The following is a 20,674-nucleotide window of genomic DNA, read 5'->3' on the forward strand; positions in this document are numbered from 1 at the left end:
AACTACTGATGTCTCTTTTTTTCTTTTGGTCTGCATTTTGCTTTTAGGAAAACAACATGTTGGGTTTTATAAAGTTTTAAAGTGACTTGACTTCTGATTTTTTAATTATTCTCTTCGTGTTTTAGTTATCATTGTGGTGGTTAATTAGATAAATTTGTATCATTATCCACTTTCAACACACGGAATCTCTCCTCCAATATTGAATGCATGATTCTTGAAAATCGTGACTATGTCAATAACGTAATCATAGCGGTAAACTCTTATATAAATTTAGTTCTAGAGAGTATGGTATTTCTTGAAAATCTGTTTATTTTTTCAAGATTATGAAGCTTCGGATTTTTAGTACTAGTCTTGAAAATCTATTCACCGGCTCAAAGGCAGTCACCACTTTTGACAACATGAACATATGCATGATTGTGCAAAAACGACTTTACTTTTTCTTAAAGTTGAGTCATGGACATCTAGAGCATGATTTTGGATTAGAGATTTGAGTTTTCGTCTCTAACTCTTAGAGGTCGTTTGGTGGAAAATGCTTTTGGAAGAAATGAAATCAGTGAAAAGAATTGTAATTTGTATGAAATGAAAATATGAAGGAATTGCAATCTTTGATGTGTTTATTGGTAGAAAATGAAATAGAATTTAATCACATTTCTTTTGCTATGATAGCAATGCATAGATAATAAAAGAATGTGTTTACGTTCTAATTTATTCTTTTGATGGAAATCTGAACAATGAAACTCAATTGTTACCAAACCACTCGTACGATGATGAAATCCCCCAAACATGGATTTTGAAGGAATCTCCAGCAACTTGAATATTTAGTTTGAAAACCAAAAACACTAGAGTAAAGAATTCAAAATTCCAATTCCTTGTGATACATTGAATACATGAACGAAAGATGATATGTTGTCATGTATGATGTACCTGGTCAAAAGCCTCAAGAACAGGTGGGTCCCATCCGAAACACGTCAGTCGGTACTCAAAAAAGAGATTTTTTTCTGGATACGATTCCTTTTGATTTCTCCGATATTTTTTCACACTTTTGATTTCTTGAAGCTTCTGTTCTATACTATGTTTAAGAAAACAACAATTTGTTTGTCAAAGGGGCATTGGTGGGTGGTAGCCCTTTTCAAAGGGAACATGTTGGATATATCGTGCGACTATTCTTTCCTTTTTTTTGTCAACACTTTGAATCGACTCAAAACTTCATGTTGTTTATTCTCTTAATGTTCCAATAATCGAATTATCTCGTGTGAACTGTTAGAAATGTAGCTATTATTGCCACTTAAATTTCGTGTCTTCCAAGGTATACATGTAGTACCAAAGACCAATGCATTTGTGTGGTATATATATGTCCTCATACTTCAACACATCAAATTATCTCCTCCAAGATTGAATCTTTTATTTTAGAAAAAAAAAACACATGTCGAAAAGCTTGAGTTTAACGAAACCGCATGCAAGGCTTCCACCTAGACGAGGTCAAGTCAAAATACGTATATTTCATCTCATTATTGAGCTTCTTAAGGAGAGAGTGATCCGTATACTTGATGATAATGAGAATGTACTTAAGGTGAAATTTAGTTCTAGAGGGTATAATGATATTTCTTGAAAAGCTATGCATTTTTTCAATATTATGAGCCTTGGGATTTTTATATCTGTAGTCAAAGCTATTAAGGTGATGAAGATACTTTGTATCTAGCTGTAAATAATCTTTAACATCATGCCATCGAATTCAACTATTTTTTTTTTATCAATGAATAAACATTTTGTATGATATTTACGCATTTTTCTTGTTTGAGTAGTATAACATCAAAGTTTTCATGTTGTAAAACCTTTGCTTGAATGCCAAGCATATGAATCTATAATCTGAGTGATGGCTATTTAACCTTGATGTTGCATATATGGGCTTTTAGTTAACCCAGAATGGAATCGAATAATTATGCGACTTGTAATGGAGTTAAATGGTTATTGTCAATAAGGCCAAAATCATCATCATCATCATTTGAACAGGGGGTTTCAACTGTCACTTCTGGAATTTTTATTATCATCCTGAAAACAAAGCCAACATTGATGATTTGCAAAATGATGAAGTGGAATGAAGCAAGTGTATTTGATTATTAGTCAAATGTCTAAAATAATGACAAAACAAAGACATATCAACCATATTACAAACCTAGAAGTAGAAACCCATTTGTTATCACCTGAGATTTTGATTTTATGGATCATATTTATATGTGATGAGAAGAAATTTAGTTTAAGATGAAAAAGCAATCATCGTCTCTTTTTTTATTTGTAAAAAAAAAAATATCTATCCTTTTTTTATTTATCAATATACGTTCATTTAGTTTTCTAATATTACATAATACCAACAAACAAGAGGTTTGAATGACTCATTCCGGTCATTCAAGCTAAGCAAACATGATAACCAAATGTAATCACCATCATTCCTTACCTTATTTTTCTTAATCCTATTCGCCATGAAACAGGTCATGGGTTTGTTGAAAGAACAAGATTCTCAAGTAATGGAATCAGGAAAGCTGTCAAGATCACAATTCAATGGAATCCGAGAAGAAAACAAAAAATTCAACAAACTATCAATGTTTTGAACTCAAAATAACACAAGGTGATTACAGGGAGGATCATCAGTTTCTGAACAAATCCTATGTGAGGAAACGGAAACTGAAACTGAAACTAAAACATGAATGAAATGGCAGAGTAAGGGGAATGGGTGAATACATAGACCAAATAAACGAGTAACTGGAGATCTAGAGTTTACCTGTTCAGAACTGGATCGATTAACCCAAATAAACGAGTAACTAATGATCTAGAGAATTGATGTTCTTAGGCGGCGGCTCATTCAAATTTGATCAAGGATAGTAACCCTTATCGTCTAGATTAGTGGTGGGGTGAAAACGGTGGATAGTGGAGGGGGGAAGGGGGAGGTATTTTGTGATTTACACCCCGTTCCCGAGTTGTAGCAGATAAAGAAGAAAAGAAGAGAAGAGAAAAGAAAGTAAGGAGAGAAAAGAAGAGAAGAGAAAGAAAAAGAAATTTGTGTTTTGTGTTCCCGAGTTGGAGAGAAATGGAAGGAAAGTTAAACATTTTGTTCTTTCTCTTCAAATCCTTCCAAATCGGAAGGAAAGTTAGGAGGGAAAGTGATCCCTCCATTTCCTTCCACTTCCCTCCTTTAATGAAACTCGGGAACACCAATTTCTCTTACTTTCCTCCCACTTCCACTCATTTCCTTTCTTTTCTCTCTTTAAATTGAACTCGGGAACGGGGTGTTAGGGAGGAGGTAAGGCAGTCGACGAGTGGTTAATTGAAGTTTAGGGTTAGTATGACCAAATACGCCCAAATACCAAATACCATTTGTTAAAAGTTTTTGAGGTTTTTTTTAACTTAAAAATTATATCTCTTGAAAGCACATAGTTTTGTCTAATAAAAATTACCATTTACTTTTTTTCATATAACTCAAACATTCCACAAAAATTATAAAAAACATACAACTTAACATACACGTATACTAAAAATGAAGAAATGATTTAGACAAAACTGCAAAAATCGTCTTAGTGGTATGCATTTTTTTGGAGTTTTAATCCAAACCATGACTTTTTTGGATTGGTGGTCATTTTGAACTAGTTTCATTGCGTTTTTGATCCCTCCAAATAGTGAATTGATTGTAATACCCTTAGGGTATTTATTTTCTATTTTTCTTTCATTTTTTTATATCTAATACTAATTTATTTATTTTAATAATAAAAAATAAGAAGGGGCCCACCTCTCTCTCTCTCTCTCTCTCTCTCTCTCTCTCTCCACCCAAGAAGCGACCTTAAGTTCCTCTTCTCCATCCAATTCACCCAATTCTAGCCCTTAAACATTAAATATGTTCGTAAACCGAAAATGATAAATGCCCATCCTAGATCTCAGTCCAGCCACACATTCCTTTTATAACCCTCCAAAGGAATTAAGGTTTTTAGATCTGGGCAAGTTACGCCATGCGTAACGTTGGGTACACCCAGCGTACCTGAGGGTGAACGCATCCAAATGAGGCGCGCGAGTACGCGCAGCGTACAGCTTGTACGCCCAGCTTACTCGCCTATCATGAAAGCCCTAAATTAACAACATAACCAAGATGCAGGGCCAAAAAGAAGAATACCTGAATTTTGGGCTGTGACAATTCTCCCCCACTAGAACCAGACTTCGCCCCCGAAGTCTCATACTGAAAACAACTCTGGATATTGATCCCGCATATCGGACTCAGACTCCCATGTCATCTTGGACCCCTTCCGATGTTGCCACTGCACTTGTACCAGGGTTACTTCCTTGTTCCTCAGAACCTAAACTTTCCGATCCCTGATCGCTACTGGTCTCTCCACATACTTCAGACCTGCATCCACCTGAATATCATCTAATGGCACCACTGCCGACTCGTCGGCAATACATTTCCTCAACTGCGAGACATGAAAGGTATCATGGATTTGCCCCAACTTAGCAGGTAGATCCAACCGGTAGGCTACCCGGCATACCCTAGCAATTACCCTGAAGGGTCCAATATATCGGGGTCCCAACTTGCCTCTCTTCCTAAATCGTATCACTCCTTTCCAAGGAGAGACCTTTAGGAGCACAAGATCACCAACCTGAAACTCAAGCTCGGACCGACGCTTGTCCGCATAACTCTTCTGGCGACTCTGCGCGGTCAACAACCTCTGCCTGACTTGCTGAATCTGCTCGGTCGTCTGGAGTACAATCTCCATGCTACCCATCACCTGCTGCCCCACCTCTCCCCAGCAGATGGGGGTGCGACACCTCCGCCCATACAACAACTCAAAGGGTGGCATACCAATGCTCGAATGATGGCTGTTGTTGTACGAAAACTCTGCTAAAGGTAGATAGGTGTCCCAGCTCCCTCCAAAATCCAAAAAACATGCTCGGAGCATATCCTCAAGCGTTTGAATCGTCCGCTCGCTCTGTCCGTCCGTCTGCGGGTGGTATGCGGTACTGAAATGCAGTCTCGTACCCAACTCCTCATGAAACTTCTTTTAAAACCTGGAAGTAAAATGCACATCCCGATCTGAAACAATCGACATCGGAACCCCATGCCGCGATACCACCTCCCTCATGTATAATTCCGCCAACTTCTCCGCAGAAGAGCTCTCGCTAATGGCTAGAAAATGAGCACTCTTCGTCAATCTATCCACGATCACCCAAATTGCATCGACTCCCCTCGCAGTCCGCGGAAATTTGGTGATAAAATCATGGTAATCTGCTCCCACTTCCATTCGGGAATCTCTAGCGGCTGCAATTTACCGTGCGGATGCTGGTGCTCGGCCTTAACCTGTCGACAAGTTAGGCACCCCTCAACAAACCATGCAACATCCATTTTCATATAGGGCCACCAATACTTCTTTCTTAGGTCCAAATACATTTTTGTAGCCCCGGGATGAATAGAGAATTTCAATCGATGCGCTTCCTCCATCAAAATAGTACGCGTACCGCCCACAAACGGTACCCAAATCCGACCCTGAAATGTCATAAGCCCTCGACCATCCGTAACGAATCCTAATACCTGACCGACAACTCGCTCCCTCTTCTGGTTTTCTGGTCTTGCAGCCTCAGCCTGAGCTCCACGAATGGTATCCAAAATCGGGGTCATCACCGTCAACCTCATACAAATATCTCGGATCGGGGCGCTTTCCACCCTACGGATCAACGCATCGGCCACCACATTGGCCTTGTCCGGGTGGTACAAAATCTCACAATCATAATCCTTCACCACATCCAACCATCTCCTCTGTCGCATATTCAGATTTGGCTGATCCATCAAGTACTTCAGACTCTAGTGGTCCGTGTAGATGGTACACCGAACCCCATAAAGATAATGCCGCCAGATCTTGAGGGCAAACACCACAGCCCCCAATTCCAGGTCGTGGGTGGGATATCTTGACTCATGAGGCTTCAACTGCCTCGAAGCATACGCTATAACGTGTCCCCTCTGCATAAGCACCTCCCCTAAACTCGATATAGATGCATCACAGTATACCACAAAGTCCTCCATCCCTTCCGGGAGTGCAAGCACCGGGGCCTCGCACAATTTCTGACGAAGAGTCTCGAATGAGGATTGCTGCTCCGGTCCCCACGAAAATGCAACACCCTTCCGGGTCATCTTAGTAAGTGGCACGGAGATCTTGGAGAAATCCTTGATAAACCTCCGATAATAGCCGGCCAATCCCAGAAAACTCCTGATCTCAGTGGGCGATCTCGGCACCTCCCATCTCAACACCGCCTCAATCTTGGCCGGATCGACCAATATCCCTTTCTGGTTAACAAGGTGCCCAAGGAACTGGACCTCTCATAACCAGAAATCACACTTGGAGAATTTGGCATACAGCCTCTCCGATCTCAATACCCCAAGAATTTCCCTCAAATGCTCCTCATGCTGCTCCGTAGACCTCGAATATACCAAGATATCATCAATGAATACGATCACCGACCGATCCAGCATCGGCATGCACACCCGGTTCATAAGATCCATGAACGCAGCCGGGGCATTGGTGAGCCCAAAAGGCATCACCACAAACTCATAATGTCCATAACGAGTTCTGAATGCAGTCTTCTGAATATCTTCATCCCGAACCCTCATCTGATGATAACCCAACCTCAAGTCTATCTTGGAGAACCAAGATGCCCCCTGCAACTGATCGAACAGATCATCGATCCTAGGTAACGGATACCGGTTCTGAACCGTCAACTTGTTCAACTCCCGGTAATTGATACACATCCGGTGTGAACCATCTTTTTTCTTGACAAATAAAATCGGGCTTGAAGCAAATAACATGAACCAAATGACAAGATCCGAACTTTTTACCTGATAATGAAGCTTTAACCCTTGCAAAGCTCAGATCTACACTTGAACACCACTTCTAGCCTTTCCAATGAGTTCTACTTCTCCTTTGCAACCTTGGAATGGCACCACCAAGCTTAGAATATACACCAAAAGGCTTAAGAACGAAGGTACACTCTATTTAGGGTTTCACTCTGAGGGATGGTCGCTGAGAAGTCCAGCCACACATTCCTTTTATAGCCCTCCAAAGGAATTAGGGTTTTTAGATCTGGGCAAGTTACGCCATGCGTAACCTTGGGTACGCCCAACGTACCTGAGGGTGAAGGCGTCCAAATGAGGCGTACGAGTACGCGCAGCGTACACCTTGTACGCCCAGCATACTCGCCTATCATGAAAGCCCTAAATTAACAACATAACCAAGATGTAGGGCCAAAAACAAGACTACCTGAATTTCGGGCTGTTACACAACCGGTGGTGCTCGCTTCGGCGACTCCCGATGCTTCTGTCCATTTCTTCAAGCGAGGTCGATGCGTGAGACACGATGGGAGGAAGAAGTAAGGGTCGGGGACGTTTGGAGGATGTTTGGGGTTGCTGTACTAGAAAAAATAAACACGGTGGTGGTGGGGTTTTACCATGGCAGCGTGTAGTGGCGGAGGGAGCTGCTCCAGTGGTCGGCAACAGTGGTTCTTGGTTATAAGTGAAGAAGAAGGAAGAGAAATGTTGGTCCGGTGAGGTATGAGAGAGAGAGAGAGAGAGAGAGAGAGAGAGAGGGAAGTGGGCCCTTTTTATTATTAAAATTAATAAATAGATATTATGTTTAAGAAAAATCAAAGAAAAAATAAAAAATAAATACCCCAAGGGTATTACAGTCATTTCAGTTTACTGAGGGACCAAAACTACATGTAAACTAGCTCAAAAGGACTATTAATCCAAAAAAGTTGAGGTTTGGATTAAAACCCCAAAAAAATGCATAACACAGGGACCATTTTTGCAATTATGTCAATGATTTAGGAGCATCAACAACCTCTCCCTCTTTCCATTGCTGCAATTCAAACAACACATACAACAACACACATCAAAAATTAAAAATAAACACACATAATCACCGGGGAAGTTGATTAAAAGAGACATTGGATTTGGTCCAATGCCAATCTATTTATGGTAATTTGTTCACGCCAATTGTTTGTGATATTCATTATGGATTTTTATGAATGCAACTCTTGATACAAACAACCAATAATGAACTCAACTTTTATCATCATTTTAGTTAATAGCTCTAGTTATATTTATTTTAAAGATATGTTTGTTAGCGAATAGGGTAGGAAACAAAGTTTAGTAACCATATATGTGGATACCTCACGGATCGTGTAGTTCAATGTTCGTATATATTGATATTTCTTTCATATGTCTATGTTAATAACAAATTTAATCTGAAATATCGTGCAGGACACTTGGTGTTTCAGGCACAAAATAGAAAACAAAGTTCTAGAGAGAGTATATGGATTGTTCGATTAGTTTCGTAAGAGAGTTAAAAATAAATGATAAATGAGTGTATATACCCATTGACCCAACAATTGGATAATATTGTCGATAATTGTGTTGAAAAATGGTTTCTTAAGAAATTGCCCAAAAAACTTGAATTGTTTGACCACAGTTATCACAAGCAACTTTGGCTACCTGGCAGTGTAAGTTACATTCGAGCTAACTCCATTTTGTATGTTTTTCCAGCTACCTTTATTCTAATGTTATCCACTTCATTCCAAGTCTAAAATTGTGTAAAGGTTGACACCCACCTTTCTTTATGTTATGACTCAAACTCATGTTATATCCAAGTTTACACTCTGCACACTTAACTTGCACATGTTAGATTACAATTATAAATTCCAATTTAACACACATTAATTTTAATTATATAAAATAGCTAATGATAATGATATCACAAATAATCAATAATATTTGTTGCCACAACTTTTTGGTTATTTTTCATAGAAATCCAACTATACAAACAATTTAATTTCTATCTTATAATTATGTCATCCAATACACAGAGAAAACAATCGGTTTCCATAATTTTCTTCTTCTTTATCTCATATAAGTTTGGGATGTTATAAGGGTAAAATGTGAACAGTTTCAATAGTTCAATGGCAAATAGATAACGAAAAAAAGTTTAGTGACTAAATATGAACAAAATCGAAAGTTCGTTTCCCTCTAAAAAGTTCAATGACTAAATGTGAACAAACTTTCTCTTATATTATGTTTTACCAAATTATTTATTTTTGTTAAATTGTAGCAACATTTATTGATGAAGAAATCTATGAAATAAAATAAAAAAAAAAAAAAAAAAAAAAAAAAAAAAAAAAAAAACAAAAAACAAAACCCTGAAAATATATTTAAAAAAAACAAAAAACCAAAACCGAAATAAAAAACCAATGGTTTGACATTTTCCAAAATAAAAAATCAAAATTTCCAATCTGATTTTGGTTTTACAAAAAAATGAACCATTCTCACTGATATCAATTATGACCATTGGTTTGACATGCGAAATTTGTGACATCCCATGAATATGTATTTACAACATCATGTGAACTCGTAATTCATAGTAAGGGGTTAGAGTATCATCGCATGAATACGTAGTTACAACATCGCCTGAAAATCGTAATTCATCACCTACAGGTTATGGGCCTGCTGGTGTTTCCACTGGGTTGTCTAGAATAGTCCGTGGTCGCCATCTATACTCTGGTAGATTACTACATCGTCACATTGTTGGTTAAGGTTATGGTATCTCCTTTCATCCTACATCACATATTCATCATCATCTATTTACCTAATTATCATCACCTTTCTATCATCACCTATCTCTCATCATTTTATTTCATCACATTGCTGGTTTAGGTTATGCTTCCTAACTTCAAACCCCAAGGTTTACTCTACTAAAGCTTCATATTCTCAGCTTTCTGGACCTAGAAGGGTCCAGATCTATCACACCAAAAAGCTCAAGATAGCTCTTCCTCTCACTCTACACACTCAAGCTTACTAGGGTTCTCACTTATGGGAAAGGTAGTCACAATTGAAGGCCATAAGTGCCTTTAAATATGGGTCGGGCCCAAAGATTTAGGGTTTTTGCCAACAGCGCGGACTCGTCGAGTCGCCTCACCGACTTGTCGAGTCCATTCATTAATCCGAGTCATCAGTCGCGACCTTACTCGACGAGTTGTGGCGTCAACTCGTCGAGTCTCTCTTCTTAACTCAAAAGAAAAATACTTAAATTATGATACCTGGAAATCCGGATGTTACATTTTGTTTTTTTATTTCATAGATTTCTTCATCAACAAATGTTGCTACAATTAAACAAAAATAAATAATTTTGCTAAAACATAATACAATAGGAAGTTTGTTCACATTTAGTCATTGAACTTTTTAGAGGGAAACGAACTTTCGATTTTGTTCACATTTAGTCACTAAACTTTTTTTCGTTATCTATTTGCCACTAAATTTTTGAAACTGTTCACATTTTACCCTTATGACCGGTAACAGCCGGTTATAAGGGTAAAATGTGAACAGTTTCAATAGTTCAATAACAAATAGATAACGAAAAAAAGTTTAGTGACTAAATGTGACAAAAGTCGAAAGTTCGTTACCCTTTCAAGTCATTATCCCTATAAGTTTGTAATATTTTCTTTTTTCTTATTAAAAGTAATACTAAATTTTAGAGAAATTTTTATATACCTTTCTTAAAAATCAAAACATCATATTTATTCAACCTAATTTTTAAATATCATATATACTCTTCATAAACTTTCAAATATCCAATTTACCCAAATACTTGTTTTTAGACATTCTATAATCATTTCAAATCTTTAGGTTTCTCAATAGAATGTTATAACCGTATTAAAAATCTAAGTTTAAAATATCATTTATTCCTTCTTGTAATACAAATCATGTTCTCAACTCATTTATTGACCTTGTTTTAGTTGTATCGGTTTGTTATTTTTCAAAAACATGTTAATATATTTAGAATGAGCAATAAGCAACGATTATGTAAGCTGAGCATCAGTCCAGACCCGGACCTAGAACTGAAGTACTGATAACCAATTTAGTGGAAAATGGAGAACCGTGACCAGACCAATACCCTAGTTCTGGTTCCGATTCCGATTCTACAAGTGCGCTCTTTAATTAGGGATGTGTTCAATTTCGAACCCGATTTGAATTAGAACAAGTATTGAAGAACTGAGAACCAATTTTGTGGGAAATGGAGAACCGAGAATCGAATCGAATATCCTGGTTCCAACTTTTTTTTCTAATCAGATCCAGTTCCATCGGGTCAAATGCTCGCCCGTACGATCATGTTCAACAACTTTTCAAACACACAAGAGTACATATAAAATATGGGCAAACAATAAGCGTTACAAAATAGACACCACATTTGCAATACATCTAGCTTTACAAAGAAGGTGATTGATTTTAGATTAAAATATCAACTTTTTTTTCTTTGGATTGATTTTAGTGAATAAAAAACAAAACTTACTATAATAATATTATATTTAAAAATTAAAATTAACAAATGTAATATTTTATATTCAATAATGACATATGAAATACCTTTCTATTAAATAAAAACAAGAAAAAAAAATTTAAGCCAAAACTGAAAAAAGCGCCATCCGTGGGACTCGAACCCACGACCACGTGGTTAAAAGCCACGCGCTCTACCAACTGAGCTAGAACGGCTAATTGCTTGAATATATAGATCAAGATTTTTATACCGAAAAAGACTTGGAAATAAGTAGAGGCATACGTGTCTGTTTGTAGTTGAAGCCTTATCTTTGTTATCTTAACTACGAACCGACTTATTGATGAATGTTTTAATGTACAAAAAGTTTGGTACATGAAGACATGTATATATATCTTGCAACACCATAATAAATAATTAGCACCATGTTATATATAGAATATATTAAAAAATTTAAGAGTAAAACTACATTAAAGTTCATTTAAAACAGCAATTTCCAACCATCTAAGCGATCCTTCCATTAACCCAGGGCTCAATCTAAACATAAGAACATAAAACTCCATCTCACTCAACTTGCCATCTCCATCAACATCACCTTCTCTTACCATATATCTCAGTTCACTGTCGTTCATCTTCTGCAACCCCAGCGAAGATGCGTTCCTCTTCAAGCTATCAAATGTTATGAACCCTTTCGTGTCTCTGTCCTCCAATAACTCAAACCCTTTGTACAGTTCGTTCATAAATCCTTCGGCACCCAACTTTTCCACCATGGATGGGAAATGATCCTCGAATTCAACAACAAAGTTTCCAGATTTCAAACCCATGAGTTATTTTTCTTCAGAGTACTATATATATAGTATAGGCAAAGTTAATCGTGGAATAGAAGATGAGATATGTGTATGTTTATATAGACAAAAAGAAGCCATGGATTCGAGGAAAGAAGGTAGGGGAGATGCCAACGAAGTTACAGATCATGATTTCTTCTTGGTGTTGTGTTTGGTTTTGTTGAGGAAATTCATGGCAGTAATGATGTTTCCTGGAAGTTGCATAATAAAACTGGAAGCTACCTCAGCCTCACTACAATACTTAAAATAGAAGGCTTTAAATTAATATAAGCCTTTGTTTGGTACGCAACGTGGGTAGCATTTTCCCTTTTCTGGAAACTTTAAATGAATTATGATGATGGAGACTTTTGATGCCATTCTTAAGATGTTTTTGAGGTTTCGTCGAAAGGGATAAAAGAGTCGATATTTTTTTTCTTTTTTTTCCTTTTTTCTTCTCTTTTTCTTTTTCTTTTTCTTTTTCTTTTTCTTTTTCTTCTTTTCTTTTGTAAAATTTGAGCTTTAGATTTAATACATTCTCATTTCCGCCTTTGATTTTATAATGCTTAGTTGTAAGTCACAAGAAATATGAGATTATATAAATAGTAGAACCGAAGGACTTATTGCTAGGGATGGAAAAATCCCCGTATCCGATGGGAATCAGAAACCCGTGTCCGGTTTGCCAGGTGAATCCCTAAGTTGACCGGGAATATGGAAATGCCCAAATAAAAAAACAAGTATGATGATACCCCTATTTCCCGACCGAAAACCTAACTCCGGTAGATATTAATATATATAAAAATAAAACAAAAATATATTTATAGTAAAAATTTACAACACCTAAAATTTGATCCAAGTAATCTAACTCATTATAATTATTTGGTTTGAATTATATTTTTTCTTATTCGTTTATCTAATTTAATCTCATGTATAATTTTTTATCTTTGGTTTATTTATTGTTACCTCAAATATCACATTCATAAAAAAATTTCTACCTGATTTTTTATGTATGTATTTTAATTTGGTAGAAAAAATTTTAAAGTTTTTATGCAATCTATGAATAGTTTTATAGTTTTTAAAATCTTTAATTTTATGTTGGTAAAGTTGAAATTTATATTTCTTCCTTATATAAAAGTTTTCATATTAAAATAAAAAAAAATAAAAAAAAAAATCTCTGATTGTCTATGATCCCCAATGGCGGGGTGGGGATAGGGATTAATTTATATTTTCCGGTGGGAGGAATGAGGATAGAAATTTAAATGAGGATACATGGATGGAGATTTGGTACCCCATTTTCATCTCTTGTTGATATATGATGTTGAAATGATGATCATAACCAAAATCGTTGGAGATTCAGGTCTGGTATGTTTGATAACTATAATTAATTAGAGTATATGCAGTTGTTCTAAAATAAATTAATAAATTTTTTTGTCAATGTAAAAGTTTATAATATGCCTATTATTTTGATATTTTTTTAATAAAAATCTCTTGAGAATGTATGTGTTCGAAATATTTTTCCCCAATAATAGAGTTCTACTATCATGCAAATATTTAAACACTTTTGATATATATATATATATATATATATATATATATATATATATATATATATATATATATATATATATATATATATATATATATATATATATATATATATATATATAGAGAGAGAGAGAGAGAGAGAGAGTCAACATCAAATAAAAAGGAAATTTTTGGTAGGAATGTAACAAGTTTTTTTTCTACATATTTTTTTCACGAACAAACAAAATGAATCATTAGATGATTCATTTGTAAGATGATTCACAAGAAAAAATTCTCAAAAAAACATCTCGCCGATTCATTTATATAATGATTTTGTTGTTATTCACTAAAATTGTCATAAAAGTGGATTTTTTCTTAATTTACTTAAAAATGAATCATATAGATGTTTTTTTAAGAATGTTTTCTTGTGAATCATCTTACAAATGAATCATCTAGTGATTTATTTTTTTTGTTCGTCAAAAAAATATATAGAAAAAAAAACTTCTTACCTTCCTACCAAAAAAAATTTCGTACCATATATATATATATATATATATATATATATATATATATATATATATATATATATATATATATATATATATATATATATATATATATATATATATATATATATATATAGTGTGAAACGTAAAAACATTATTTTTATGTTATTATTCTGTAATGAATTTTGTATCTACAATTTTATGTCATTATTCAGGAATGAATAAATAAATAATCACATGTTAAAACTAAAAATAGAATTTACTAAAAAAATACACATATATAAATCTAATAGAATAATAAAATTCTAACGAATATATGAGTAATCAAAAGGTTAATATTCATATTAGAATTGCTTCAACAACATACATATACAACATTCATTACATAATAATAACATAAATATAGTGTTTTTACGTTGTCAGATTATTTACTATTTTTATTTGAACTTGCTTCTATCTCTCTCTCTCTCTCTCTCTCTCTTTATATATATATATATATATATATATATATATATATATATATATATGTGTGTGTGTGTGTGTGTATATATATATATATATATATATATATTGAACAAATGAATTTTTTAAAATTAATAAGAGGCTAGAAAAGAAACAGTTACAAACACATAACTAAAAAAGGGATTTTGGATCCCATTAGTCCACTTAGCCAAAACCTTATTGCTTATATTCATATACCGATTAAATGACAAATCTACGATACTTATCAAACAACAAGTCTCGACAAGGGGGTTTATCATCAAACAACAACTCATTTTGCAACCTCAAAACAACCCACATAACCACAAAAGCTAAGGGCTCCAACACTCCTTTCTCACTGAACTGATGTGAGACTCGTCGATCCAAGTGAAGATATAAACAACCGCCACCCAGTCCAGAATAACAAAATCAAGCCATCTAAACGCTCACCTCCAAATATTAGCAGCAATTTCAAATGCCAAGAGAACGTGATTGACAATTTCCATCGAATTTGAACAAATAGGACACAACAAGGAAGACATCGCAACCCTTTTTCTAACTCAAATCCATCTAGTAGGAAGTCGATCAAGATAAGCACGCCAAACAAAAATTTTAAATTTGCTTGGGACAAGCCAACTGCAGCTCGTTATATAAACAACCCTCCAACATATAAACATTATCAATGAACTTTCTAGTCTCACTTGTTGGTGGTTGTTGACACCAACAAATAAATAACACTAATGTTCTAACACATAATTATGTGTAACGCCACATTTTTTAACACGAAGTACACCAAAAAAATTCAATTTTAATTTAAAAAACAACATGGTGTACATTTTTTGTTAACTAGGAAGATACAATAAGTTATGAAAATGGTTTGCAGCCGAAAATAGGTGTTCGGTTCTGCTGGTGTTTTCGGCTCCTTGAAGATATGAAGGTTGTTCTTGGTGTTCTTGGTGAAAATATGAAGATTCAAAGGACTGTTCTTGAGGATATGAATGTTCTTGGGAGAGAATTGAGAGTGTTTTCGGGTGAAAAGGGTGAGAAATGAACAAGTTCTCGGGGAAAACCCTTTATATCGGTTGAGTTTTTGGCTAGAAAGTGGGTTCTCGGCCAAAATCCTTTTTCGGTCCGAGGGTTTTCGGCCAAAAACGCATGGCTGAACAAGATTAGTTGTTTTTCGAGGAAAAATCCAGATTTTTAAGTGTTTTTGGTTCCGAAAACTTATATAAACTTTATTTATATAATTTAAATGGTTTTCTAACCTTTTTGAGCTTAATAGAATAATTAAATTTTGAAATTTTATTTAACATAATTGACTTTTGTTGATTGGAAAAGTATCAGGTTGTCACATGAGTTGTTGTATGGACAGAGATGTCGCACCCCATTCTGTTGGGGTGAGGTCAGTTATAGGGTGATGGGTCGCACCGAGGTGGTTCTGAAGACTACCAAGAGGATTCAACGGATCAGACAGCAGTTGCAGATCGCACAGAGTTGGCAGAAGAGTTACGCTGACAGACGCCGATCTAACTTGGAGTTTCAGGTCGGTGACATGGTACTCCTGAAGGTCTCCCCCTGGAAGGGTGTGATCCGTTTCAGGAAGAGGGGGAAATTAGGTCCCCGATACATCGGGCCGTTCAGGATCATTGCCAAGGTTGGAAAGGTGACATACAAACTAGAGCTACTAGAGGAGCTTAGTCAAATCCACAACACTTTCCATGTATCACAATTGTGAAAGTACGTATTAGATGAGGAGGCAATGGTGTCTTTGCATGACATACAACTCGACGAGCGGTTGAATTACATAGAGAGGCCAGTGGCCATTCTGGAGAGGAAAGTGAAGGTTCTACGGAACAAGGAGGTACATTTGGCAAAGTTACAATGAGAGCACCGGAGGGGATATTAGTGGAGTTGGGAGCCGGAGACTGAGATGCGAGAGCATTACTCGAAGTTTTTCACCGCAGAGGACTTCGAGGATGAAGTCTAATTCAAGTGGGGGAGAATTGTAACACTACGACTCTCTGGTATAAACTTTACAATGTTATATTCATTTTGAAAGGTCTACTCGACAAGTCGGATGCCCTGACTCGTCGAGTAAGAGCGGATTTGGCTGCGTGTCTTAAGTGACCAACTCAATGAGATGGAGGACACAACTCGATGAGTTGGAGCTAGAGGATGAAACCCTAATTTCCAGGGTTTTGCACCCTATTTAAAGGGTCATTAGCCTCCCTTACAGCCCCCTTGAGCTCAGAAACCCTAAATCGTATTTACTCTCCATATTTGTGTGTTATTAAGCTTGGAAGGTGGATTTTGGTGAGAAGAGATTGAAGATCAAGGAGCTTGGAGCAAGGAAAGTTGTGGATCCGAATTCTACTCCATCTTAGCATCACTTTGAAGGTAACAATTCGTTACTTAACTTTCTTCTAACTAGATCTCTCCATGCTTGAGATTAGGGCCATTTTAGCATGTTGGTAATTCATTTTAGGTGTTGGGCATGATCTGAAGTTGCAACTTTAGATCTAGGCTCTCTTGGTCCTTATAGTCATAAAGCTTCAACCTTTAGCGAGATAATACCTTTTCCTCGCCTTGAACCTCTCATTAGCTTGATTTTGGCCCTTAGCACCTTGCATGTACGTAAAGTTTGCAACTTTACGTAGGAAATATGCCTTAGGAACTTATATCTACAATATGGAGCTTTGGGGTGGCTTATAAACATCTAAATGGAGAAAGGAATGAAGGGACTCGACGAGTTGCATGGCCAACTCAAAGAGTCTGATGAAGATTAGCCTTTGACGGTTCTGCATGAACTCGGCGAGTCAGAAAGACGAATCGACGAGTCAGTTAGGGTTTTCTCGACTTGAGAACACGCATGGACTCGACGAGTTCTCTGGAAACTTGACTAGTAACTAGGGGTTTCACGACTTCTCCATTTATGGAAGGACTCGACAAGTCAGTGAGTTGCACTCGACGAGTTGGGTCAACATGGACTGTTGACCTTGATCGTTGACATTGAATTTAACCAAGGATTGACCAGTTTGATTCCCTAGGGGGTATTTTTGTAAATTGGAAATTTATGGAAGTAGTCTTATAGCAAATATAGGTGGCGGAGTCTGTGGCTGTGATTCGAGAGTTTGAGCTTATCACTTCAGTTTGACATTTGTGAGGTGAGCTTTCCTCACTATACTCAAGGGTCGAAGGCACCAAGGCCGACCCTTTTTAGATTGTTATCCTGATATGTTATGCCAGTATGATCTGTTAAATCAGTATCCTGGTAGATAGGATGGTATTATGCTGTTATGATATGTTAGATCGGTATCCTGGTAGATAGGATGTTATTATGTTGTTATGATCCGTTAGATCGGTTTGTCTCTCTATAGACTGTTATGTGATTATATGTTATATGTTCACATGTTTGATTGGTGGTTGAGGCTTATTTGCTTTGTGCGAAAGCCAATACACCTGGGCATTCTAACCCGATGGTTCTGGGCCGTGAGTATTCCATCTCGATGATGATTGTACTTGTAGTATGTAGGCATTCCAATCTGATGGTTGTGGTCCTGGGGTATTCCATCTCGAGGAGTATTGGACTCATAGTATGTTGGCATTCCTACCTGATGGTTGAAGGCCTGGGGTATTCCAACCCGATGGTTGATTGGACCCATAGTAATGAGTTTGTGATTATATGTATATTGTTATGTGTATGTGTATTTTGGGGGAACTCACTAAGCTTCGGGCTTACAGTTTTGGTTTTGGTTTCAGGTACCTCGGATGATCGCGGGAAGGTAAAGGCGTGATTGTACAGCTCCTCACATTTTCTGACTTTGTTTTTAGGATACTCTAATGTAGAACCATTTTGAAAAAAAAATTGTAATAATTGAAGGATTTCTAAATGCTTTAAAAAGTTTAAATTTGGCATGATTTTTATGGATGTTACAATTCCATACTCATGAAGATCCATATTTTGTGACAAAATGAACTCAAATCCAAGACCAAACAAGATCTATCAAAATAAGCTCCAAGGTTTGAACTTTATACCTCAAAAAAGTGGACACGGAGATGAAGATTCTGGATCTAGAAGCTAGGATGCACCACCACATTTTGAATGATCTTCTTTCTCTATCAAGAACACTCGAGAATTACTCTCAAGCTTCAAATCTCACTCACAAAAGCTAGGGGTAGATTTTAGTGTTTGGAGGATATGTATGTTGGTCATAAGAAGGTCCAAGAGGGATTATGATGTTTAAATAGGAGTCACAACCCATAATATTAGGGTTTGGAGAATGCACGAGTACGCCCTAAGTGCACACATGTACGGTCGGCATACTCAAATGTTGACCTGCCATAATGTGTTGACTTACGCCCGGTGTATGATTTTGTACGCCCAACGTAAGGACCTCTTCTGCAATCTCTTAAAAATATAAGGGACTGGAAAAGAAAATACCTAGCAACGGGTGTTACAATGATCCATAAAGTTGCTAGCTTTATTGAATCCCACCATTCCAACATGCTTGTTTTTGAAGAAAATGGGACAAAAACCTAGATCTAGAGACATAGAACAATAAAGCTTGGATCTTGAATACTTCCAAGAGTCCATAATATAAAATAGAATATGATCATGAGGTTTGCAAGCTAGATATGTCCACCAAGTGTGCTTCCTTTTCCTTCAAAACACAAAAAACACCAACAAAAGCTCAAGATCTTCAACAATGGAGGCTAGGGTTGGATGAGATAAGATCTCATGGGGTGGAGGCTGTCAAATAAGGCAACCCTAAGAGTTAGTGCCCTTAAAGAGGGAACCAGTCCCGAAATTAGGGTTTTGGCCCAAAATAGTTGCCACGTAGTGGCAAACATACCGTCACGTCGTGGCATTGCACCAAAAATGCATTCTTCTCAGCCAATGCCATGTCGTGGACCCCCCGATGTCACGTCCTAGCTATAAAAAACTCCAAAATATTAAATGATTAACTTATGAAAAGAATATTACATGCAAACTGGATGTTACAACAATATTGGCCAATACCATTAATGATTACTCTCCAATCGATCAATCGGTTTCTTTTTCATATTGAACTCGTTTTATTTATAAATTAAATTTCTTTTAATATGTTTTCTGTAGTCTTTTTTTTTTTTTTTTTTTTTTTTTTTTTTTTTTGCAACAATCGATTTCTATAATCGTTTTCTGCAACAATCACTTTTTGTAATCATTTTCTGCAATAATCGTATTCAAAAAATCTTTTTTTCTATAATCGTTCCAATAACCCATTTCATTTACTTGTGTTTTGAAAAATCGATGCATTGTTGTGGTTTACTGCACCAGAGTTATTGGCTTGTTTTATAAAATAAGAACAATGCCTAAACATCCTTCCAAAAGAGAGTATTTGAAGTTTTATATAAGGGATATTTGAAGCAGGTTATGTTGGGGATATAAATTTCATGTTTGTAGGTTATCCTTACTGATATAAATTTCATGTGTGAAAAAAAATTGGAATTTTCGGTTGCTATTTATCCTTGCTACTATATATATATAATTGTTTCATACGATTTCTTAGTTACCTTTAGGGGTGAGCATAATAACCGAAAAACCGAACCATAACCAAATTAACCGATATTACAGAACCATAATAACTGAACCGTTTTAAAAACCATTGGTTCGGTTTCTAATTTTTGTTAACCGATAACAAACGATTCGGTTATGGTTTTATAGGTTAATCGAACCATTATTAACCGAACCGTTAACTTTATATTTTAATACATAAAAATTATGGATTATATATAAAATAATATAGTCAAACTTATGTAAGACCCATTAAAATTTGAAAATATAACTCATTTATCCTCACTTATTAGGAGACGAAAGTGTAATCAAACCATCAAAGGATGATCACGCAGATCATGCAGACACACACAATTTTCAAATCATGCATTGAGTTAGATTATTGATTAATGTTATAATTCTTAATCGGCTAATTTTATAGTTTGTAAACATTATTCACAA

General features: G+C 36.0%; 1 non-coding gene and 1 pseudogene across 1 annotated transcript; both read right to left on the reverse strand.

Annotated features, from left to right (window-relative positions):
* Positions 1 to 11,493: 11,493 nt before the first annotated feature.
* Positions 11,494 to 11,566, reverse strand: TRNAK-UUU (transfer RNA lysine (anticodon UUU)). Its single transcript has one exon. It is a non-coding gene; the product is annotated as a tRNA-Lys (tRNA).
* A 252-nt stretch (positions 11,567 to 11,818) lies between these two features.
* On the reverse strand, positions 11,819 to 12,172 carry LOC145005672 (calcium-binding protein PBP1 pseudogene; annotated as a pseudogene).
* Between the last annotated feature and the right edge of the window lie 8,502 nt (positions 12,173 to 20,674).

The sequence above is a fragment of the Lactuca saligna genome, chromosome 1 (assembly GCF_052625555.1).
Source record: "Lactuca saligna cultivar CGN05327 chromosome 1, ASM5262555v1, whole genome shotgun sequence".
Classification (NCBI taxonomy): domain Eukaryota; kingdom Viridiplantae; phylum Streptophyta; class Magnoliopsida; order Asterales; family Asteraceae; genus Lactuca; species Lactuca saligna.